Genomic DNA, 26,008 nt, shown 5'->3' on the forward strand with positions numbered 1-26,008 from the left:
TAAATTTAGGGTAACCGTGGACCTGGTCCGTCAGTATCTCGGTAAGTTTGTAAACATTCTCAACTAGATGAATTTAAGACCAGCTAACATAAAATCTGATACAATTTTTTCGGGAAATTTGGTCGAGCTGAAAAGGTTTTCCCTCGAAGCTTTTGCGTGAAAGTATGTCATCAATAGTGTTATCACCAAGAGACGTCTGGGAGGGGTGCGGGAAACCAAACGGTGCACAGCTATCCTCTAAGTGTTCACTGCTCATCATATATGCTAGTAAGACTTCTGGGTGGCGTTGAAAGGAATGTAATGGCCCGTGTGCTCTTAGTCAGATCTTCCAATGTTTTAGATGTCCCCTGCAACATTTAGAGTAACAGATAAGGACGCAATGTACGCCCCACGGTAAGTAATTAGCTAAGATTGGTAACGGACGTAAAAAGAAGTCCCTACTGATTTGGACTACCGTCCGATGAAGGAGGTTGTCACAAAGAAACATAGGACTAATGAGACGAAACTGTCGGCCGGTCTTTCCACAATAACGTTCCGACGCGAGACGTGTGGTCTTCAGGTTAAGAAACCATCGCAAAGCAAAAGGCACCAGGACCATACGTAGATAGCCAATGATTGGGAGACAGTAATAATCTACAGTTATTCATCCTTCATATCGTTGAAATGGGGTTACTAGGCAAACACTAAAACAGCTTATGGCTCGGACTGCTTGCTTTAGGCCTTCTAAGACGGAGAAATAGTCCCATAATATTCAATTGGACACTTACTGACCGGCGTCGGTTAAGAACTGTGTCGACTGTTTTGGTACCCAAATACATTCTTACATCTCTTGTCCGTTCTGAACTGGAGCATTCTCTCTAAAAACTTTGACGTTCACCAGATGTTAAGTCCTAAACGTCTTTCTTTCTTAGTTAACTTCTACAAAATTTCGCACAGAAAAAACAAGACATTCCCAAATCCGTAACATGAGTTTACTCCGTAGACGGGCAGGCAGGTTGATTACCTTGGAAAAACTGTCGGTAAGTGTCAACTACGAATCGGAAGTGGCGTCCTTCTTTTACGGTGTCTTCCGCACATAAATTTATCTAGATTTTCGAGATCGCTTTCTAAGTGCTGACTAGTCAGAGTTAGAGATCGGTGCGAATGACATATCACCACCAACAATCTCACGCCACCTAAAGTACATCGGTGGCCACAGAGTCAGCGTTTGGAGTGACGCATAAATTCTTGCTGATGGCTCTATTCAAGCTGGTCCATTGCGTCACACAAAGCAGAGTTTCTTCAGGTCCTGTGTCTCGGTAGTGTTCGTTACCTCAGCCGTGAGCATTTATCATTTCGTAATGTCAGAGGTTCTACCAATTTTTGATATCGATTCTGGCTACTCTAGTTCTAATTAGATTTCATCTCTCCAACAACAAAATAGTTAGATGGCCACGGAGAACTCCCAAAAAGGCAGTCTCCCCTACCTGCATTGCCGGTGTTAGCTGTGTGCAGCCATCGTTGCTGGGGGCTCCGCGTTTCCAGTGCGCCTCAGTAGGTCCTGTGTTACGCGTCCTACCGTTATGATTATTGAATCATAATGACACAGTTGCAATTCGACAGTTCCCTAACGTAGTCCTAATACTGTCTGCTAGGCGTGTCAAGACAATTTGTAAAATCAGCAACCATCCACCGTCAATAACGTCATTTTCGAGAATAATTAACCCCGTTATTGATTTTGAAACGGAATGTTCACCACACGACTGTTTGAATTTTAAATTACACATATACAGTAGATACTGGCTGTTTGCATTGTGATGAAAGATACTTGAGGAGGTAATGTCCTACAGCTGTGTGTTCTTAATGAATAGCATTAACAGAAGCTGGTAGCTTTTTTTCGCTTGTAATAATTGAAATGTATTTTCACATAACCACGAATTCAGTGTCATTTTTCGACAAAATAGCAGTCAGTTTGTACCTTGGACAATTACAGAGCACCAGAAAGTTTAACGCTCGTAACGACGGACAGTTTTGTTTGTTGCATTCAAAATACCATTTGTGGCTAATCCTGAGAAATCTTTTACAGTTTTGGATAATTATGATTTTCATCAAGCTTTTTAACCATAAGACCTACTTCATTTATCGAGTTGGTGGTTGACTTGTCGAGTTGGTGGTTGACTTGTCGAGTTGGTGGTTGACTTGTCGAGTTGGTGGTTGACTTGTCGAGTTGGTGGTTGACTTGTCGAGTTGGTGGTTGACTTGTCGAGTTGGTGGTTGACTTGTCGAGTTGGTGGTTGACTTGTCGAGTTGGTGGTTGACTTGTCGAGTTGGTGGTTGACTTGTCGAGTTGGTGGTTGACTTGTCGAGTTGGTGGTTGACTTGTCGAGTTGGTGGTTGACTTGTCGAGTTGGTGGTTGACTTGTCGAGTTGGTGGTTGACTTGTCGAGTTGGTGGTTGACTTGTCGAGTTGGTGGTTGACTTGTCGAGTTGGTGGTTGACTTGTCGAGTTGGTGGTTGACTTGTCGAGTTGGTGGTTGACTTGTCGAGTTGGTGGTTGACTTGTCGAGTTGGTGGTTGACTTGTCGAGTTGGTGGTTGACTTGTCGAGTTGGTGGTTGACTTGTCGAGTTGGTGGTTGACTTGTCGAGTTGGTGGTTGACTTGTCGAGTTGGTGGTTGACTTGTCGAGTTGGTGGTTGACTTGTCGAGTTGGTGGTTGACTTGTCGAGTTGGTGGTTGACTTGTCGAGTTGGTGGTTGACTTGTCGAGTTGGTGGTTGACTTGTCGAGTTGGTGGTTGACTTGTCGAGTTGGTGGTTGACTTACTTATTTATTTAGCATATTGCAATATACACTGATGAACCAAAACATTATGACCACCTGCTTAATAACTTACTGGTACATCTTGGGAACGCAATACATAATCGATTCTGCATAACATGGATTCAACAGTTTGTTGGTAGGCTTGTGGAGGTATGCCACACCGGTAGTCCACGCACAAGTCGGGTAATTTCCTTAAACAGCGTACTGCTGATTTGTGTACGTGGTGATGGCGCATGATAGCGATCGTGATGGGTTCCATTGGATTTACCCCAAGTGAATTTTTTGTCAAAGGGCTGCTCCTCAGACCATGGTTCTGCTTCTGAGACAAGAACAATTACAGTGCGAAAGATGACATCGCCACTGAGGAAGGCATAAAGCATGAAGGGATGCAGAAGTTTTGCAGCTGTCAGAGTGCCTTCGGTTGCTACCACAGGTCGAATGCGAGCGCAGCAGAATGTCTCCCATAGCAGTAATACTGCTCCCACTAGCCTGTGTCCTTCACACGCTGTATGTTTCCCACTCACCTCGATGACGCCGATTGTGTAGACTACCGTCGACCTAGTGTACCAAAAATGTGATTCACCCAAAGAGCCGACATGTTTCCATTGGTCGAATCCCGATGGTCCCGTGCCCACTGCAATCATAATTGACGGTGTCATTGGGTCAACATGTGAACACGTAGGAGTGCAGCAGAACTCAATGTTCAACAACGTACGATTAACGTCGTGCTCAGAAGCATTTCACCGTGCACCAGCATTTTGCTCTTTAGGTAGAGATGCCACAGGTTAGTGGTTATCCTAGTCTACAGGGCTGGCAAGCCTCTGATCCCAACGTTCTGTGTCTGGTCGTGGGCGTCCAACCATTAAGCGCCAACCGATAATTTCACTGCCTTACCTCTTTCCACATATGCTCACGACAGTCGCACGTTAAAATTCGACCAGTTTCGCAGTTTTTGAGATATTTGTTCATAGGCTCTGCGTAATAATAATCTTCCCTTTGCCCAAGTCGCTTATATCGATGCATTTCCCCATTTGCAGCCCATATCTCCGCTAGGGTAATCTGCCGTCCGTGTCTGCTTCGCTTACATAACGTTTGTTACCGCATCACCTGTCCTCAACGCCACCAGGCGACATCCAAAGTCGAGGTGGGCAGTGGTCATAATGTTTTGGCTTATCGGTGTAAACTGAAACTGTGAAGTCATCGCTAGTTGCAACCTAAGTGTTTTTTTTTTTTTTTTTTCGTAGTTGTACATCAATTTCTGGTGATACAGCATACGGTTTATTTTGTTCTGCAATGTAATGAGTAACTTCTTGTTGAAAATAATAATAATAAGCAACTGATATTTCCCTTTTGGACATTAATAATTAGGGTTTCTTGTTTATTGAATACGTCAGATATTTTGATTCTTCGTCTATCGTTTATTGCATTAATTTTTATTAGAACGACTTTGCAAAGTTAAATTATACTAAATGTATATTGTACAAGCAGAGTAAGAGTGATCAGAATATCGATATCGATTGTTAGGGTCGAACAGTGTGAGTAGAGCGAGTGTTGCACTCATGTTTGTACCGAGAAAGCGGAAGGCGATTAAAAGTATGCTGACTATGTCGTGTCGTGAAACAGTCAGTGCGAACGAAACTGATTGATGATGGTACACATTTCTGCTCCTTCCTATAATAGAATGTAAAACAGCCAAACTGGGTCGCTTAACTACGACAGTATAGCTGTGGACAGACGACGTTGTAGTTACGGTTCTGGAAAGAACGCTGTGACTGTGCCGTGTGCATTTTAAATACTTCGTAATTTCAATGCATATTCGCGCTGTCACTGACTACCGTATGCATGAATCGTTAATTGTGTCACGGGCGTACAGAAACTTCTTGTTATGTGTGTGTATGTTACCACCAACAGTGGTGAGTTCGCGGTCGTGTTACTCACGTGGTAGACGAACAGACTGTAATTCCGCGATCACGGCCTGGCGCCATCACATCTTACTAACCCTTCATCAGTGGGGTCTTCGGGGCCCACTTACGATTTTTATCCGCCAGTTCCTGATCCATCGGTCATTCAGAGTTAGAGTTGGTACTGCTTTTAGTTCTCCACGGACCCAGGAGACGGGCATCCCACAGGGTTCTGTCTTGAGTGTCCTTCTTTTCCTCATTGCTACTGATGGACTTGTGGCCTCTGTCGGCCCCTTGGTCGCCCCTGCCCTGTATGTGGATGATTTCTGCATTTGGGTTAGTTCCTCCTCGATGGCATCTGCAGAACGGCAGCTCCAGGTGGCTATACGGCGTGCCTCTGCATGGACCCTCTCCCACGGGTTTCAATTCTCTCCTTTAAAATCGCGGGTGGTCCACTTTTGTCGCCGTACTACGATCCACCCTGATCCAGAGCTCTATCTCGCTGCACAACGATTGCCTGTGGTTCCACAGTTTCGTTTCCTGGGTCTTCTTTTCGACAACAAGTTCACTTGGCTGCCCCATATCAGACTCCTGAAGGTTGGATGTTTCCGTAAACTCAATGTCCTTCGCTTCCTTGCCCACTCCTCTTGGGGTGCGGACCGTTCCCTCCTCCTCCGTCTTTATCGTGCTCTAGTTCTGTCTCGTTTGGACTATGGTGGTCAAGTTTATGGTTCAGCTGCTCCTTCCACACTGCACGTGCTGGATCCAGTCCACCATCGTGGTATCCGTTTGGCCACCGGTGCCTTCCCTACTAGCCCTGTTGGTAGTCTCCTGGTTGAAGCTGGGATCCCCCCCCCCCTTTCTGTTCGGCGGTCCCAGCTTCTGGTGTCTTATGCCCTCACTATCCGTTCTTCTCCCACTCATCCTTCCTATTCTATCCTGTTCCCAGACCATGGACGTCGCCCACCCGACTCCCGCCCTCGGGCGGGTTTACCGGTTGGGCTGCGCCTTGCGTCTCTTTACCGTGATTTTCAGCTTCCTTCTTTGTCCTGTCTTCCTCGCTCCCTCCCCTCCACCCCTCCTTGGTTAGTTCCTCGGCCTCGAATTCGGATGGATCTCCGCCGCGGTCCGAAAGATTCCATGACCCCGGTGGTGTTCCGTTCCTTTTTCCGCCAAATTTTATGGGAGTTTCGGGATGCTGTTGTTTTTTACACTGATGGCTCTAAATCTGCTGATCATGTTGGGTATGCCTTCACATCCTCTGTTGGAACGGAAAATCATCTGCTGCCACCTACATGTGGGGTGTTTACTGCGGAATTGATGGCAATTTCCCGGGCCCTTACCTTTATTAAACAATCCCCAAACAACCGCGTCTTGTTATGTACGGACTCGATGAGTGGCCTTCCTGCCATTGACCGGTGTTTTTCGCGCCATCCCTTGGTCTCTGCCATCCATGACCATCTCGCTGATATTCACCGTGCTGCTTGTTCCATTGACTTCCTATGGGTCCCTGGCCATGTGGGTATCCCGGGTAATGAGCTCGCTGATCGTTTGGCTGGGGGAGCAGTTACTTACCCCCCGTTTTCTGTAACCCCTCCTGCAGCGGATTTACGGCTTCACATCAAATCCCACTTCGCACAGTCATGGACCAATTCTTGGGAGGCTACTCCATTGTCTAATAAACTTCGTGCAATTAAGGTGACACCAGGCCCATGGCGTTCTTCCTTTCGCCTCTCCCGAAAGGACTCGACCACACTTTGTCGTCTCCGCATTGGCCATACCAGGCTGACCCATGGTTTTCTTTTGCGTGATGAGCCACCCCCGCTATGTGGTTGTGGAGCCTTCCAGTCAGTGGCCCACATTTTGGTTGAATGCCCCCTTCTTTTGGCTCTGCGTGCTAAGTACAGACTCCCCCACACTTTACCTTTGATGTTGGCTGACGATTCCCGGATGGTCTCTCTGGTTCTCGGTTTCCTCTGGGAGAGTGGTTTTTATTCTCAGTTTTAAGGTTTTTAATCTCTCTCTGGTGTTGGGGCAGGGCAGTGAGTGTTTGGTTGTCTCCCACTGTAGGCAGTGTTCAGAGATTCCCGATTCACCTCCCAGACCGGAATCCTCTTTTCTTCCCCTTTTACTCTTTTCTTCCCCTTTTACTCTGTTTTTACCCTTTTTTTTAAGGCTTGGTTAGTCTTTCTATTCCCATACGTACTTTCTGCATTATAGCAGTTGTACCTTTTAAGTCACAGGTGGTCTTGCCTATGCTGCTTCAGCATAGTGTTGGGTTCGTTCTCTTGCCGACTTCCCTCATTTGTTTTTTACCAATGACAACGTGACTGCCCTTTTACGTTTTTCCCTTTTCCGTTTTATTGTCCTGACTTTTCTGAGATGTCCCGTTAGCAGAATGGAGTATATTTGAAACAAGGGACTGATGACCTTGCTGTTTGGTCCCTTAAACCTCAACCAACCAACCAACCAATTCCGCGATCGAAATAACTGTAAAACCCCCTACTGAACTGTTACGTTGTGCATGAGACATAAAATCAATCGCTCGTCCAAAAGCTGGACATTGGCAACAATTATAACAACGTCCGACTCTCCAGTGGCCTACAATATGCCACTGATGAAACCGTCGCAGAGTGGAAAGTAAAATTCCACATGAAATAATTCATCTGCAGGATCTACACACGACGGAGCTGATTTCAACGCACCGTCTGCAACGATAATCCGCCGACGACGTTGCACATCACCACCTGCATCGTAACAGATGAGGATAGTTGATTTAACACTCGTCAAAGACTAAAACAACTATTAAAACTAATAAATATTCTAAACTTTATATTTGGAACTCCTTCAAAGAAACTAGTCTTTAATTTGCTTCTTCTTTAAAATAAATGTCACATTAGCGAAATTTTGTTACTAAATCAGACATAGTGACCTCTGTTTCTGTAGTTACTTTCAGTTCTATTTCTTTCATTCATAATGTTAGTACTGCTGCCACTGCGTGCTATTTTAAGTATCTTTTGGTGAGTGTCAAACTTGGGCACTGTAATTTCTGAGAGTGAATTTAAGGTGTAATTATTTAGGGATTGTATTTATTCGAATTGTGGCGTCCACCATTAAGCTGAGTGCAACAGCCAATGGCAGCAGAGCTGCATACAACCGATTGATGAAATATACACAATGCGAGTAAACATAACAAGTGTCAGACTGAGCACTCGATGTTCAAAATGGTTCAAATGGCTCTGAGCACTATGGGACTTAACTTCTGAGGTCATCAGTCCCCTAGAACTTAGAACTACTTAAACCTAACTACACTAAGGACATCACACACATCCAGCCCAAGGCAGGATTCGAACCTGTGACCGGTCGCGCGGTTCCAGACTATAGCGCCTAAAACCGTTCGGCCACTCCGGCCGGCCACTCGGTGTTCACGTAGAAATAAATGTCTACTGCCACATCTTAACCATACAAGGTGTCCCACTCAAACCTCCCTGATTTCAAAGATCCAGGAAAATACAACCACATTAGATACGACAATGAAAAATGTACCACATTGTAGAGCATTTATTTATTTATTTATTTATTTATTTATTTATTTATTTATTTATTTATTTATTTATTTATTTATCATCAGTACACCTCTACATGTGAACCATTTGTAGCATGGAGAATATAGTGTTTATATTGAATTTCTTGCTAAGTTCTCTGTAACATTTCCTCTGTTATTGTTGCAATCACATTAGTGGTACGATGTCGCAACGTAAGCGTATCGTCCACTTTGGTCGCATACACGTGGTCCTTCACGAATTCCCACATGAAGAAAGCAAGTGACGTAATGTCGGGTGAACGTGGTGGCCAGGCAATGGGTACACCATGTCCAATCCAACGACTGGGAAATTTCCTATCCAGGAACGTGCGAACAGCCGTTGACCAATGCAACAGAGCCCCATCTTGTTGAAAAATAATGTTGGGTTGCAAGTATTGTACCTGAGGGTACACAAACTGCTCCAACATGTCCAGATACACTGACCCATTCACTGTTTGTTCCCAAAAAAAAAAGCCCAACAATCCTGTCGGGCATTAGCCCACAACAGACGTTTAGTTTAGGACTATCACGAACATGTTCAATGACAACATGCGGATTTTGCGAACCCCAAATCCGAACTTTATGCCTATTAACCCTTCCTGATGGATGAAAGGCTGCCTCATCTGACAATAAACATCTTCCATCTGGCATCCATATCAATACGTTGCAGCATATCTACAGAAAATTGTTGTCGGCGTGGTTTGTCGTTCGGCGTTAGATACCGCAGAATTTGCACTTTGTAAGCACACATACGAAGACGCTGGTGAACTACACGATGCAGTGTTGATCGAGGTACATCAAGTTGCCTAGATGTTTGATGAATTGACTTACATGAGCTTCTGAGAAACTTCTGTCTGATGTCCTCCACTGTCTCTTCTGAAACTCTGTAACGTACACTGCCAGAATGTTTCGGAACATTTCCTGTTGCCAGAAACGTCCTATACCATTTCTTAATTGATTTCGCATCAGGTGGATCACATTCACACACACGACGATAATAATTTCGTTTCACAGTAATAGACGATTTAGTTTCTGAAGACCACACTACTGCTTGGGCGCGCTGCTGTGGAGTCGCCATTTTCACTTCATGCGACCATGCTGCACTCTGGCGAAGATACTTGGCACTTCTGACGCGGGAATATGAATTCTTTGAGATGCTCTACAATGTGGTGCGTTTTTCATTGTCGGGTCTATTGTGGTTTTTCTCTCCTGGGTCCTTGAAATCAGGGAGGTTTGAGTGGGACACCCTGTATATGCATGCAGTTGTACTGTACTTAACTGAGTAAGCAGAGATAAATGTTAGGCAAAACGGTCAAACTTTTGAAAGTAGAAATGAACGTGTTTTTCCCCACACACATCAGATTTGCAACAAACAGGATTGACTCAACGTTTTATGATAGTTAGGCGAAAATGTAGTGACAGTTCTGAGTCACGATCACTATATATGGCTTGACTCGTAAATGAACTAAATAACATAGCAGCTTAGGTCTTAATTTTGTTATCCCTGTGTAGATAGATCATTGCAAAGCGTAACTAAGACATATGAATTGTATGATTTTACAAAACAAATAGAACTAAAGCTCTAAACTCCAAATTAATATCCAAGTTTTCAATCCATTCAAGAGCTGCCTCTATCACTTCAAAGAAATCTTAGATTTCCAGGGCAAGGTCGTCAGCTACAGCTTGTTACTCCGTGTTTGGTGGTCTGATGCTCATTGCAATAGTCACATTGAGAAGATAAAGCCTTTCCCCATTGATGGAGGCTTTGTGCACAGATACCATGGCCTCTACGAATCCTGTTAATTGTCTTCCAAACACGTCGCAGTAATCCAATCCCGACCGGTCTTGTACCCGAACTTACGAACGCCTGATATGCCTCATAGGAAATTCTGTTACACGTTTCTGACAACTCATGTTGAAATACACTGACTGGAGAGATCCTGCCATTATGACAGGTGGTTGCTTGGATTTTAACCGGCATATTCTAAATTCAGGCACATCAGAGTGGATTGTGACCTAGAAATTTTAAATTACTTTTTTATATTCCTTGAGAAGGGTGTAATATTTGGTGACGCAGTGTGACTTAGATGTGCTAACAAGTGACGAAGACTAGATCTGACACAACGTTTTACTGTGCTTGTTGATGTATTTAGCTGAACATGGACTAAGCTCACATGTGAACTATTGAGGCACAGTGGAGTGCAATATTCGGCAACAGAGCTCAGACACGTTGCCGTTGCTGTCTTATAGTTCCTCTGACTCACTGATTACAGGACCGCGAACGACCACATTGTGTTACTGAGGGTTTTAAATTCATTGTATAGCGAGGGCATTCCGACAGTCACTGACGTTAAGCTCCGATTCCTGTGACTTGGGTGTAGAATGTCGAATTCACACCTGCCGGTCTGATAGTAAACGTGGACTGCGTCATAGGGATTCGCGCCTATTGGCTGGTGGGAGACTCCGCACGCGGGCACACGTTACGCGGAAACCTCTCTACGTGTCGCCGTCTTCCGTCCGGCGGATTGCTTCACCGCGTCGTCGGCTGTGGTGGCGTCATCTCTCGCTTTAATTCGCCACTTCAGACATTGGCTGAATTGAACATGAGCCGGGTTCTGTGAATGGAAGTCGGCAAGTTCCGGAACGTACTGCCGGTGTTCAATATTTCCCCACAGCAGCTGTCATCTACCACTGGCAGCAGCTCTGTAACACGTGTCCTCAAAATTTTATATTCCGAGAAACATCTAGAATGTAAAGGTATGCTGGTAGAATGTATGATTCCCTATTGCTTTATCTTCTTGTAATCAAACGAAAAACATAGAATTTTGCAAAGAGCTTTTAAGTATTTTCAAAGTGTGCTCACTTGAATATAAACCCGCCTATATTAAGAACATTCCACTATACTATTTAATGCTGTACAGTTCAGTAACAAACCTATTTCGCGTTTCTGTTCTGCGATTATGGTTACAAAATCTTCTGTCCTTGCAGATCACAACAGTCGCGATTACAGTCGTTGGTACGGAGGGAGGGGGGTGGACAGCGCGAATGAGCTGCGTTCTAACGAGGGAACCTCCCCATCGTACCCCCCTCACATTTAGTTATAAGTTGGCACAGTGGATAGGCCTTGAAAAACTGAAAACAGATCAATCGAGAAAACAGGAAGAATTTGTGTGGAACTATGGAAAAAATTAGCAAAATTTACAAACTGAGTAGTCCATGCGCAAGATACGCAACATCAAGGATAGTGTGAGCTCAGGAGCGCCGTGGTCCCGTGGTTAGCGAGAGCAGCTGCGAAACGAGAGGTCCTTGGTTCAAGTCTTCCCTCGAGTGAAAAGTTTACTTTCTTTATTTTCACGAAGTTATGATCTGTCCGTTCGTTCATTGACGTCTCTGTTCACTGTAATAAGTTTAGTGTCTGTGTTTTGCGACCACACCGCAAAACTGTGCGATTAGTAGACGAAAGGACGTGCCTCTCCAATGGGAATCGAAAACATTTGATCGCAAGGTCATAGGTCAACCGATTCCTCCACAGGAAAACACGTCTGGTATATTCTATACGACACTGGTGACGGCATGTGCGTCACATGACAGATAATAATTGTCTGAAAATAAAAAATTAAACTTTTCACTCGAGGGAAGACTTGAACCAAGGTCCTCTCTTTCCGTAGCTGACGGTTTCACACAACTTCTTTCTGTTTTCTCGATTGATCTGTGTTCAGTTTTTCAAGGCCTATCCACTGTGCCAACTTATAACTAAATCTGAGGGCGTGCGATGGGGAGGTTCCCTTGTAAGAGGTTATATTTAGGCGTCTGGCTGCTTCCAGTGTCACATAAGTGTGTGACTTTTTTTTTTAACCATTATTTTTCTGTTGGAGTAACAAATTCAGATCAACCGATTCAGTAGCTGTCTGCATAAAGAACCAGCACACAGAGCCACAAACTGTTATGCAAACAATGTATTAGTTTGGATTCAGTTCTGCAAAATGAACTAAGGCAGTAATTCCACTAAAATTATTTTTACTTAAAGATAAGTATAAAGTATAAAGACATCCTGATTTGCATAGAACAGTTCTCATTGTAATGAAAAATTTGACTAATAAGCTGCGTCCTTAATCTTTTCTTAGAGACACTTTCCGCTGTGTCTACTATGTTAAGATCCATCTAATTTGAAACCTTGCTATATAAATTCTAATAGATAAAGCAATGAGAGCGGTGGATGATGTGAACACAGCTCAGAGGTCATATGCACTGTGCAGTATGTACTGCAACGTGACAAAAACTGTATTTCACCACTGTTTACCTACTCCTGGGGAAGTGTTTCTTTCATGTTTATCGCGAAAGGTGACATAACACGAATTCAGAGGTCGAATTATGAAAAGTTGAATGTTGTGTCTGAGGAATCAACCTCAGTGTCTTATGCAACAATGAAGTCGACTGTAAACTTTTTGTTTTTACGTTTGCATAATGCACCTAAATTTATGTTCCTCGTTTTAAATTGACTAATTGGTTATTTATCCTGATCTTTAGAGAACAAATGAAGCAATGTCTTCATAGTAACGGTCTATTCCCGGGGAATGTCCTATTAGTCACGAGATTAACTCTGTCATCGCCCCTGTGGTTTTTTTTAAATATGAAGTACTATTCTTTCAATAATCCCTTTCCAAACGTCCCGAACCATTCACTTTACCACTCAACATTCTTCAGCAACTGCGTCGTACGTCTTCACAATTCATTTGCTTTTACCTCCTTCAAAATTTAGCAGAAGTTACGGAGGTAACAAAAAGAGCGTCATATGACTCCACCTTGCATACAAGGTGGAGTGTCACTTGCTATCAGTAAGTACATTAAACCACGTGCAATCTCTTCTCGTTCTTCTTTCGAACTGACCTGCCCCGACCAACTGTCATCTCATAATGGTCACACCCAACGGGCTCTGTAATCTGGGGTAAAATTTCTTTATTTGTTGTAATTTATATTTCATTGCCTATTTGTTACCTACCTTGGCTAAATTAATACATCAGTTGCTTGTGAATATCTTCGCTCGTGTTGCATCAAGTTGTTCTTGCTTCTAAAAAGTACTATCCGTAGATTTCTTTGTATACCTAGCATGTCCCTCTTCATATTGATTTCGCGTCTATCTTTTCTTGCTGTTAATTATATTGGTTCTTAGTAACACCAAACAGAGAAACAATGTAACATCAAGTGATTTAGAGAAATAGAATTAACACCTTCCTGGTAATCGTTTGCAATGTACGTTTCGTTCCTTTCCGAACTCAATGAACGCGGACCCAACTACGGGAGATACAGAATCGATACTTCAAAGGGATATTAAATAACAGTTCTCTTTCGCTTCAATCGTATTAGCCAGCCACGGACTGCAGAACGAAAATTTTTCATTTCACTCGTATTCCCCTGTCAAGATGTCTCATTTAAGTAACAAGACATATTTCGACGATCCATGGCTGCATTTTGAGAGATTGTGCCGTCAAAAGAAGCTTTAGAAACGAGAAGAGGGTTTCCCGTGCTGTAGTTACAAATTTGAAACTGTCATCCCTTCAAAATGAACTGCTGTGATTGGATATATGATTGCTTTTTAATAACGTCTGTACGTTTTCCGTTTCACAAAAATGTGCTGAAGAATAGCTGTGTGCTCATAACCATTACTCAACGATTTACATGGTTTAGATGTCACTGTGCAATGATCAGAGATTGGTCAAGAAAATAAAGTTGTCATAAAAGGGGAATTTTTCCTGTACTTACCTTCAGTTTTATCAATATTTCGTTCAGGATGCAGGTATTGCGAGGTACTACATCTTTCATAATGTGTAATTAAATAATTCGTTTCCCATAAAAAGTCTAGTCACCCGTTGAAAATAGTTCCACATAGCCCAGTAAGATGCAAATTACTGTTCATTTTACAGAGCGTCTTAAACTAAACAGTTGTTTAACAAAGAACTGAAAGAAAAAAGAATTTGAGCTTCACCACGCAGTGGTCATTGCAAGAGACGGTGCAAAACCTCACACTGAATAAAGATTAGGCCGGAAATCGGCAGCGTTTTGTTGAAAGGAACCATCTCACCATTCAGCTTAAATAATTAAGGGAGACCAGGTTATCCTAAGTGTAAATAACGGGATGCTCCTGTGAAATGCGACTCCAGTGCCGTAACGACTGAGTCACTCCTCTGTCAGTCTCTCTGTAATGCTGCATAGAGGAACATTGCACTCCAGATCAACCACCCAATAAACCTATACCTGCCGTTGACGTACTCTGAAGATTCAAGCCGATGTTATTTTCTTTTTCGCTTATTTCGTTATTTGCGTCTTCGCTTCCTTGCGGTGTTTTCTATTAGTAGCTGTTTGAGTAAGTAACCCTCTTTCCAATCTCAAAAGGAAAGCGCCTTGTGTTTTTAGTATGAACCGTTAAACACTGTTTCATGTCCTTGTTAAGATAGTAATCTGGGGTTTAACAAAATAGAATTAAAACTTCGCTAGAGGCACTTCCTCAACGAAACTCCAATAAAGTCAGAATGAACCACGCAAACCGAGCGTGTTATGCAATGCATGGAATTTTCCGTCTAATGATAAAACTCATTCTACACACATAGCGAACTCTATGACAAGATAACATGCAACGGGAGTATGAAATATATTCACATCTGTGTCGCAACGAATAAGTGGTCCGTTAGGTAATTCTGACTTCAAATGCGCTTGCATCAAACTTGCTCAAGACGTTGCGCATAGCCTCTGTAAAGGTTAGTCAATCGCCAACCACATGGTTTTCCCGATGTATCATTGCACTCCTTAGAATTTATACAGATTCTCATGATCTCCATGTCCAGCTTGACGTAACTTACGACAAATGTTAGCATTAGTTAATCAATACCTCGTCAAGACAAGAGATCCATCTGATACTTTACGAGCAGTGTGTGCATAAACTGAAACTACATGAACAAAAGAAAATAATATAGGTGATTTTTCTTTTAGTTAGTACTGTCATTCTTTACTCAAAAGAGTAGAGCGGGGTGTTCAACATGTCCCATAACATTGCCTCGGTCCTGTTCTGACACACAACAGGCGAGCAGCTAGAGAGGCACGGGGGCTCCCAATCGGGTGTAAATGGGAGACATTGCCATTTCTGACATTGGCCCCACAACCAAGGGAAACGTCGAGAAAAGATTGGCCGAAATCAGGGTATTGTAAGTACTTTTAATTTCTCACACACACACACACACACACACACACACACACACACACACACACACACACACACGCTTCCGATTTTCGTGCTGCAGACTGCAGAAAAATGAATGCGAGGAAGCGAGATCACCGACTCGCACTGAGTGCAGATTAAGTGCTGCAGCAAAACAATGTGCGTTGTGACGAGCACTACATCCATGAACGTTTGTTTACAAACAATACTCCAAATGATGCTACAGTGCGTGCTGGAGAACGACTTCGTACTCAGTCGTTACCTTTTGTATTCTACTTGCGAGGGGCCAAGACGAAGATAGTGCGTCTGTGGCCCCATACACGATTTAAATTCCTTTTTCGTATGGCTCTTGCACAAAAGCGACTCGAAAACGTTTGATACTTCTGTCGAATTAAACGAATGTTCTTAGGTTATTGCACAGAGTTTTAGATTTTAGGGAGAAATCTTTGTCAAACAGCATCCTGTGAAAACCTCAGCCTCTCCATAGCACCCTTGTACTGATGGATCAGGTTATTCATAACTGCAGCCGCACCCTCTGTATTCCGTCGATCTCTAACCCAGCCTGCTGAGGACCTCATTCAGTCAGTACATATTTAAGAAAAAGTAGCAAAAGAGGTGAATATGCGATCCCTTCGACATGCACTTCTTCCTTTTCTTCCTCTCCCCCCCCCCTCCTCCTCCTCCTCCTCCTTCTTCTCCTTCTTCTCCTTCTTCTTCTTCTTCTTCTTCTTCTTCACTAATTTCTCAGAAAAGCCAATTTCGAGGTCTGTCTCTCCGTACAAATTATTTTTTGCTTTGTTCAATATCATGTTTCCTTTCTTAATATCTGGATTTCATTTTCGCTAAATATCATTCCTGTAAGATTCTGTACTCCAAGACTATCAGACTTTACCCGGAGTAGTGTCAAAAAAAGGCTCTGAGCACTATGGGACTTAACATCTGAGGTCATCAGTCCCCTAGAACTTAAACCTAACTAACCTAAGGACATCACACACATCCATGCTCGAGGCAGGATTCTAACCTGCGACCGTAGCGGTCGCGCTGTTCAAGGCTGTAGCGCCTATAACCGCTCGGTCGCCCTGGCCGGCTAGTGTCAATTATCTTTCATTTACACGCATTTCAGGGAAGCCGCCATTCGGAAAATGAGTCACATGGTTCTGAATGTCTCTTCACCTATGACAAATACTCGTAGACAAAATCATTTGTAAATAGTTATTTTTTCTTTCGTTAGTGACCACAGCTGTGTACAAACATTTGGCAAATTTACTAATTTTCCTGTTGGCTTGAGTCCAAAATTTGCAAGATGCAGTCAGTGTGAGCTGTTTCGCATATGCAATAGTTTCGTTCATCCTTATTTTCTGAGATATTCCTGAACTGCGTTAATTCCAGCATAAAATATGTTGTAAAATTTGAAAGAACCATTAACTGTATTGATCTCTAATTTTTTGCGTGTTTGTTTATCTTTCTTAAATGTGCTAACCTGTGTTAAATGCCAGTAATATTGCTGCCATTTAGGAAGTAAATTAACTGCATACCGCGCTCAATATAAATGACCGTAGTCAATTTTAAACACCAAGGGTCCTTATCTTTGACAATCAGTTTAAATGTACATAAGGCAAACAGACCAATATGGCATAAAAAATTCTTACCTAGTTTCCGCAGTTTAAAAATGTAATTTACGAATGTCGGCTTTCCCCCCGTATTCAGATTTGGCTGCATCAGCGGTTCCCAAAGGGTTCTCAGGGGGAGTCTGGGCATAAGCAGTAATCTGTACAGCAGGAGACGTCTTTATACTGAAGGACGAAAAGCAGGGAAACGTCTTCGACCACATTCCATTGTATACCTTGTATTTGCGTTTATTCAAGGTTCTGTACGGAAAACTTAATGCCGTGGCTCATGTCCTATACAATCTTTGGCCAGCTGAACTATAATAGGCTTCTAATGGCATGCTTGCCGACTGTATCTTCGCTTTCACTCCTATTCGAATTCGACAAACAACAAACATTTCTTACTTAATTAGTAGGTAGAAAATTTTGCGGGCACTGCACTATCGTTAACAATTTCCGTCTAGAGCACACAAATTTTATTTCACCATGCATGTTTCGGTTACTACAGGGTTTTTCACCTACAACACAAGCTCGGTGTTCAACGTTGTGCGGGAATCAAAACCCTCTTGGGCACGCCACAGCACCCCTCCCCAATCACAGCATTACATGGTGCTGTGGCTCGTTTCTCTGACCGTGTGGCACCTGGCGTATCAAATTCTCGTCTAAAGATGAATCAGACCAGTTAGGGGCGGCCTTGTAGAGAAGTAAGAGGAAAAATTGCTGCGCTGTTGAGCACTTGAGGTTGGTCCTGAAATGCTTTCTATTCTGATAAAGCTACACTGCGTTTATTGGCGTCCGCGAAATCGCACTCAATCTAGGTTGGAGTTTTGAAAAACGTCATTAGTTACACCAAGGGCCACCGTAAGAGGTGAAAAACAGGAATTTGGTGTACAATTAGTCCGATGCGAATTGTTGGAGCATGATTTTCCAACAAGCGATAACTTCTGACATGTGTGAACAATATACTGCATGTCTACTGTGTTGCAGCAGCAGTTGGAAGGGCTAGCTAGTGATCCATTGTTGGCAGAGAGTGAATGTGGTATGTAGTACCCACTTCGGGAAGGTTCCTTCCTTAGCAATGTGCGATTTCAAATATATATTCCATAGAAAGATGTTAGACGGCAAAGGCTGAATGACGGGCTACCGCAGTGTTGTGTGCTATTACCCACCATCTTTGATCCTTACACCAGGAATATACCCAACAGTAATGCTATAAAGATCGGATTTGCTGATGACCTAGCACCAGATTATCAAGAAACATTTATACATAACGTCTGAATCTGATTTTAAGCATAAATATACGGGTATTTTCTTGAACCAGCTGCGGTAAAGAAAATGTTCTGCAGTGAAAATGTGTGGTTTTGTTTTCTTTCCAGCAGTCAGTATACCTCTAACAGCAGGGCGTTTAAGCTGTTAGACAAATAACTGTTTCTCCCACACATACGTATATACGTTTTCCTTTAAACAAAATTGTATACGCAACAATTTGCTATTCTTCTTCCCCGCAATCGGTTTTAACAGAAGGCAGGAAAGCTTTATTTATGGCTTATCGGCGTTTGATTAGAAGACTACTTCAGAATCTGAATCGTTCGAAGGTTTGTAATCCTAGACGTTCGCATATTAAAATCCTCACAGAGCCACAAGCCGCGCAGATCTCTCTAATACCATGTAACCAATTATTGTAACCGATTTACCCGTTCATTCCTAGCGATTTTCATTCCCAATCAAGGTTTCGTTTGCAGCAACAATAAACAAGTGTGTAGAGAGAGAGAGAGAGAGAGAGAGAGAGAGAGAGAGAGAGAGAGAGAGAGACGGAGAGAGACGGAGACGGAGACGGGGGGGGGGGAGAGGGAGAGACGGGGAGGGAGAGGGAGAGAGGGAGAGACGGGGAGGGAGAGGGAGAGACGGGGAGGGAGAGGGAGAGAGGGAGAGACGGGGAGGGAGAGGGAGAGGGAGAGGGAGAGAGGGAGAGACGGGGAGGGAGAGAGAGGGAGAGACGGGGAACGAGGAGATTAGGACGTACATCCAATTCTCATTGATATTTAGCAATCGCTTAGCACTGACGAAAGGATCTGTGGGTATTTCGTGCAAGACAGTTAAAGGCGACAAACTGCCATTTGAACTATGGCCGTATTGCGAGGTACACCATAGTTTGAACAGATCCTGATAGATATAAGTGACATCATTATGGTGATACAGAACAGAGGTAACGAGAACATTAGTTTGTAGCGGTGTGCCTAGATAGGCGTGGGCAGTGACGGCGGGCCAGGCTAGCGGCAGCGGCGGTTCCCACCGGCCGCAACGGCCACGCTGGTCCCCCCGCCGCCATGGTCCAGGAAGCGACGAGGCTGTTGCGACACTACTGGACGGTACGATCGGCGTTGCGGCGCGGATTACTAGGGTGGGCTCTGGAAACTCCGTAGCCTGCCCGCTACACGGGTCTAACACACCCTGCTCCTTCCTTACTACATATACTAGATAAAGAAGTTTTTTTTTTTTTTTCAAACCCACGAGTGTACCGTGTTATGTCCACATGTCGTTAAAATTCTGAAAATAGGAACAGGTAACTCAAATTTGAGAGGCGACGCTTACATACGGATGAAAGGTAGCAGCTACTCCATAGGATTGTTGTTAACCCAGCAATGGTACACTCTCAGTGCGTTCAGACACGTAGGTGAGTAATAGGATTCCTGGGGTACTTCCAGTAGTGTTGCGAAGCTTCCTGAATTAGAGGAAATAGCACATACTCCATTGATTTCATACCATAATTTGCCCACTTAGCCTACATGTGTTATTTTCGTGACAGTGGCTTCTGCAAACGACATAAGGTGTTACTTTCCTTTCTGTTGTCCGCGGCTCGTGGTCTTGCGGTAGCATTCTCGCTTCCCTCGCACGGGGTCCCGGCCTCGAGATGACTGGGCGTTGTGTGTCTTTCACCATCATTTCATCCTCATTCACTCGGAAGTGCCCGTAGTGGCGTTAAAGAACTTGTGGAGCGGCGGCCGAACCGCCCCGCGAGGGGTCTCACGGGCACCAATGCCATACGCTCATTATTATTATTATTATTATTATTATTATCATTATCATTATTATATTATCATTATTATTATCCTTTCTGTTGTGAGTGCCTGTTTTGCAGAGGCGTAAAGCAAGACAACCTTCGTCTCTCAACCTTATATCCTCGGGGAAACGTTCAAATGTGTGTGAATTCCTAAAGGACCAAACTGCTGAGGTCATCGGTGCCTAGACTTTAACTTATTCCAAGAAAACACACACACACACACACACACACACACACACACACACACACGGGACGAGGGAAGACTCGAACCTCCGGCGGGCGGGGCCTCGCAGTCCGTGACATGATGCCTCTAACCGCGCGGCCGCTCCGCGTAGCTCCGCGAAACAAACGAAACAGAATTGACTAAAATAAATCTACAAAATTTAGGAGCTAGGCATAAATTTCGGTGTTTCGTAGAAGTACGCTGGTGTGCAAAAGTTCAGGACGAAAGTAATTACCGTATGATGTGTCACTCCTAAGTAACATAGCTCGATCACACTTGCACCATAAATACTGAACTACTACAGTACAGAACAGAAGGTAACTGAAGGAAATACGCGCTGAGACGAACTGAAATACCACATTTATTCAAAGATAATAATGAGACTGAATTCACAGAGATTCATGGCGGTGCCCTAGACATTCTAATAGCCTGTTCATGGCTATTGATAGGGCGTGTGATCACCACGAACGGCAGTGCATGCTCTGGAGCGTGCTGCCATGTCTGCCACTACCTTGGTAAGGCGTTCTTGTTGTAGGGCGTTCCTTTCCTTCTCCAGCGCAGTTGTCACAACCGCTGGGTTGTTGTTTGTGCATGTGTATGTGCTGTAATAAGTCTCCCCAACGCATCCCAAACGCGCTCCATAGAATTCGCCATATATCCTCTCGTCCAAAGAGATCCTCAACCTGCCCTGTTCGATGCGCTCGCGCACTGTCATCCATAAAAAACTGAAGTCAGGGCCGAATGCACCTCTGAAGAGACGCACGTGAGAAAGGAGTACCGTGTCACAGCGACGTCGACTGGACAGTACACCGTGTTCAAAGTTTGTATGTCAGTACGCCCACGTAACGTTATGCCTCCCCACACCTGGACCAAGCACATCATCGTTTACGACAACGTCCCTGGGTGCATATGCGTTCTAGCCTCTCGCCATATGAGGGTACGGTCAACATCGTCGGACACGGTAGTTTTGGCGGTTTAGATGTCACGGTGAAGCTTAATGTTGTATCGGCGTACTGACGGCCAAATCTTTGAAAACGGTACAGTCACCAGTCAACATCACGTGGCACTCTACTCCTTACTAATGTGCGTCTTTTCGGGGATGCACTCGGCTCTGAGTTCATTTTTATGGATGAGAATGCGCGATCGTGTCGATATGTGCAGGTAGAGCAGCTCCTGTAATGAGAGGGTAGTCGGGGGATGGAGTGGTCTGGCCGTTGCCCGATTTGAATACAATCGAGCTCTTGTGGGATGTGATGTGTTGGAGAGGAGTACCGCGTGCAGCATGTCCACATGCCACGAGTGCCCACCCAGCAGTTGTCAAACGCGCTGTTGGAAGAATGGAACGCTCTATCACAAGAACTTCTTATCAAGCTTGTCGCCCTATTGGAGCCGTCCTTGATCATCACAAATCGTATTAAGAATCGTGTCCCGTAGTCTGTAATGTCCAGGGCACCAATATGAATCGCGGTAGCTTCAGTCTAATTATTGTCTTTGAATAAAAGTGTCATTTCGGTTCTTCCCATTGAGTACCTCTTTGTTATCTTCAGATCTAAAAATACACATCAAAATCTGTTTGTAATTTGTCACATGCAAAATACAATTAATAAAAACGTACAGTAAAATTCTCTCACCCAGATTGCTTCACAGCGGACAGTGACGGGAAAAACGACCGGTTTTAACACTCACTTGGCCAATCATTTCTTTATTTCAGTCGCTTTCTTTTTCCACTTAAGGGGAGCAATCCAATGAAACTAGTCTCTGCGATCACGTCAACTATGTGAGTCGTTTTCAACGAACCGCCCCCCCCCCCCCCCTTCCGCAATACTCGTGAACCATCTATGGGCGGCCTTAATTTACTTACATGCTTTTCAATCCGTTTAGTTGTACATGAAGAGATGCCAAGCTTCTTAGTCTTCCTAAAAATGATTTATTTCCAAAATCTGTGTTCAGTTATTTGCATACAATTTTTCGTGCTTCCGGAATTATAGATTTTTGGTTGATTCTAAATGATTAATAACTGGCGCTAAATTATAAGCTTGTTTAAATAAATGAGCAGTTCCTGCTTTATTTAAATTTATTGAAGCCCTGGCTGTTTCATCCCGCTTGTTTTGCACCCATCACTGCCAATTCTCTTCCGGTAAATGCTGAGGTGACGTGAACAAAACACACAAAAGCGCATATTTTTTAATTCCGTGGTTACTTAATCCCTTGCTTTTTAAACGTATACCGTCACTCGTCAGCAGCATTTTCTTTTCCGCGAGAAATATTTGTCGTCATTCGTTAATTTTTTTTCAATTTCTGTAAAATTGGTTCAGAATATATTTGTAGATACCGTGTATCGCATTGATTTTACCTCGGTACTTGGTATTCAGTCATGATTTATTCATTCTCATGCCACTGAAAATTTCGTTATTTTGATCCAGACACAACGTTAACTATGAAGAAAACGCAGATTCATAAACATAGATGAAAAAATGAACTAAAAGCTACTTCTTGGTCCTCAGTACAAAGCAAATACGCAATCAACAATAACAATTTAAAAGTGCCGAAATGTTCGAAAGTTTCCGCTCATAACTGAATGTGCCGACGATTCGATACCAATATTGTCCCTCTCAGCAGTCCAGAGTGGTGCGAATGTGGTTACAAACTGTTTTACGGTGATGGCTTGGGAAAGGCTTTACTGTCAAATTGAATTTCAATATTTGAAAGTAGTCTTCATGCCTGTGAAATGTACTTTCTGCTCTCCGAGGCTGTAAAATGTAAGCAGGTTTGTGTGCAAGGGTATTATTTGTACTTAAGTAGCCAGAGATGTAATTTCCTGCGCAATATATTTACCTGACGCATAAATAAATGGTTACATAATTGTTTAAGTGCTAGATTCAAATGGTTTTTAAGGAACAGAGATTATCACACCTTTTCAGTAAAACGGAATGCAATCAGTTACAAAAATTTGGCACTGTTTTTTTTCTTCTTCACACTCCCTCCCCGCCCCAGCAACACCTATGCTCAACTTTGTGCTCTCAGGTTAATTAGTTACATGTCACTTGTATTTGGAAGAACTTAATCTGTAGCAATATATTTATCAGTTTTAAACGATGAAAAAACTGGATTATTTCAGAAGATTGAGTGGATAGCTCAGTTGCCTAAAAACCTGAAGTGTGGTTTCAGTTAAAAGTATGAACAGATGGTTCAGCTCGTAAGGACACAAATTAGCAATGTTAGTGTTCCTACTCCCGCCGCTAGCGGGTAATACCTGATTTCACTGCGCCTTTAATAGACTGCTGTTCGATATATTTCATTTTCTTTCAAAAGAACTCTATTCTTGTGGTTTCTTATATACATTGCGTGAAACTACCGAACATTGCGGCGACTGGGGTTCGTCCGGCGCCTAGTGCTATAAACTGGCTGCTGTTTGCGCCTGCCGCACGGGCCGAAGACATCGAGAGAACGTGCTTCATTATGCCTCAAACGTACGGTTTTTTCGACAAGATATTACTGTTAATTATTTTTTTCGAGATTGATTGGAAACTTTATCATATAAGTAATGTCTTGCACATGAGCAAAAATGTGATAAAATTGGAAAACACATAATATCAGCTGAGATTACTATACTGCATTTCACGTCCTAGTGAAAACAAAAAGTCCCCATTAAAATTTTTTCCCCCGTTAACTGCTTTCCATCGACTTGATCCTTCATGTGAAAAAAATCTCGAGAAAAAGAACCACTATAAACCGAAAGGAAAAACTACAGACTGGCTTCACTTAAAAGAAGCAATGAGCATTTCAATCAGTAGGCGAAACTAAAACGAGTTTTAATTTAAAAAACGAATGTGTGGTTCAACCGATATAAATAAATATAACGGAATGATTTGATTGTTTTCTAACAAGCGACTGAATTGATAATTTACATCTGTACTCAGCAAACCATTTTGCTGTGTGTGCGGACAGACCTCTGTTCATTTGATTGTTCCTGCCACTAACGGAGAGCCATACGTTGTCACTAACGGAAGTGTTCTGCTACCATTCATGTTCATTAGTAGTATTGAAAACCAAATACAAGATGAAAATCCAGCTACTATCGCCATCTGGGATTACGAAAGCGATAAAAATAAATGTTTCACCTCTTTCGTTAAATGAGAAACACAAACATTCTATGAAACTTCCTGGCAGATTAAAACTGCGTGCCCGACCGAGACTCGAACTCGGGACCTTTGCCATATGGTAGAGCACTTGCCCGCGAAAGGCAAAGGTCCCGAGTTCGAGTCTCGGTCGGGCACGCAGTTTTAATCTGCCAGGAAGTTTCATATCAGCGCACACTCCGCTGCAGAGTGAAAATCTCATTCTGGATAAACATTCTATCAAAAATTTCGTTTTTTTATTACTCATACGATTCTTACTCTTTCATAGCGCAAACAATATAAAAATTCGTTAAATGTAAAGCAGAGATGGCCTAGGTACTGTTACACGGTTGGTTTTTTTTCATTGTAGCAGGGATGAACTAAAGCTTACTTTCCGATGACACATGTCCACTAATGACTTTTCAATAAGTGGTATTATTAGTTGCGAATTTTTGCATTTAAATCACATATTACGAATTCGCAACCTACATACCTCCACACCCCACCAGCCTTATAATATTCCTGCCGCCATCATCGTAGCTGTTACTGTGATTAATCACAAGTAACGATTAACAGGCACTTGCAAAAAATGGTTCAAATGGCTCTGAGCATTATGGGACTTAACATCCCCTAGAACTTAGAACTACTTAAACCTAACTAACCTAAGGGCATCACACATATTCATGCCCGAGGCAGGATTCGAACCTGTGACCGTAGCGGTCACGCGGCTCCAGACTGAATCGGCCACACCGGCCGGCCAGGCACTTGGAACTACGTCTATTAACTGGTATATCTGACTCTGTGAGCTGCGTCAATGCAGCGAAAGTGATACATTCTCGCCTGTAAAGATTATTCCTTGTCGCGACCTAAGGTTAGTGTTTCCAATAACAAAGTTATTTTTTATAATGCTGTTAATATTTGAACTATCCTTCGTCAGTCGTTACATAAGCTACGTGACACGTGGACACACTGGTGCACAGAGAGAACTTAATACCAACAACAATGTGAACTTCGGCTGTAAATTTTATAGCAGTGAAACAGGCGTGAAAATATTAAGTGCGATGCTGGTAATCATAACATAAATTGCCACATAGTACAGTATGGGTTCGTGCTTAGAATACGGATTCTAACCGCTCTGTTATGCACGCTGCCGTCTGAACTACATTTCCAGTGGCACGATGTAGAGGTAATTCAAAATATCTTTTGCAGCAAAACTGCAGAAGAAGAAAGGTTAGCATCCAAGTTCGTAAAAACTAACAAAACTTGAACGAGATTATTTCCTGAAAGCGTGAAGATCTGCCCTAGTCAACTGCTTTGATTGCTGGAAATGTTAGCAATTGTGTACTGTGAATAAAATTGCTAGTAATTAGTCTTGGTAGACAAGTTTAATCATCATCCTGATTTTTCAGGCGCTATTCCCACTCTGTTAGTGTCTGCTTACATATCCATCCACATCAAAGAGAAATAATTGTGAAGATTCAAGATATGAAAGGGCAGCCTAAGAGA

The 26,008-nt window shown here is 43.2% G+C and overlaps 1 protein-coding gene across 2 annotated transcripts in view; it reads left to right on the plus strand.

Annotated features, from left to right (window-relative positions):
- The window catches only part of LOC124710579 (adenomatous polyposis coli protein-like), a 490,408-nt gene that overhangs the window by 209,002 nt on the left and 255,398 nt on the right, over positions 1-26,008 (plus strand). The gene's annotated exons all lie outside the window — the stretch shown is intronic.

The sequence above is a fragment of the Schistocerca piceifrons genome, chromosome 1 (assembly GCF_021461385.2).
Source record: "Schistocerca piceifrons isolate TAMUIC-IGC-003096 chromosome 1, iqSchPice1.1, whole genome shotgun sequence".
NCBI lineage: Eukaryota > Metazoa > Arthropoda > Insecta > Orthoptera > Acrididae > Schistocerca > Schistocerca piceifrons.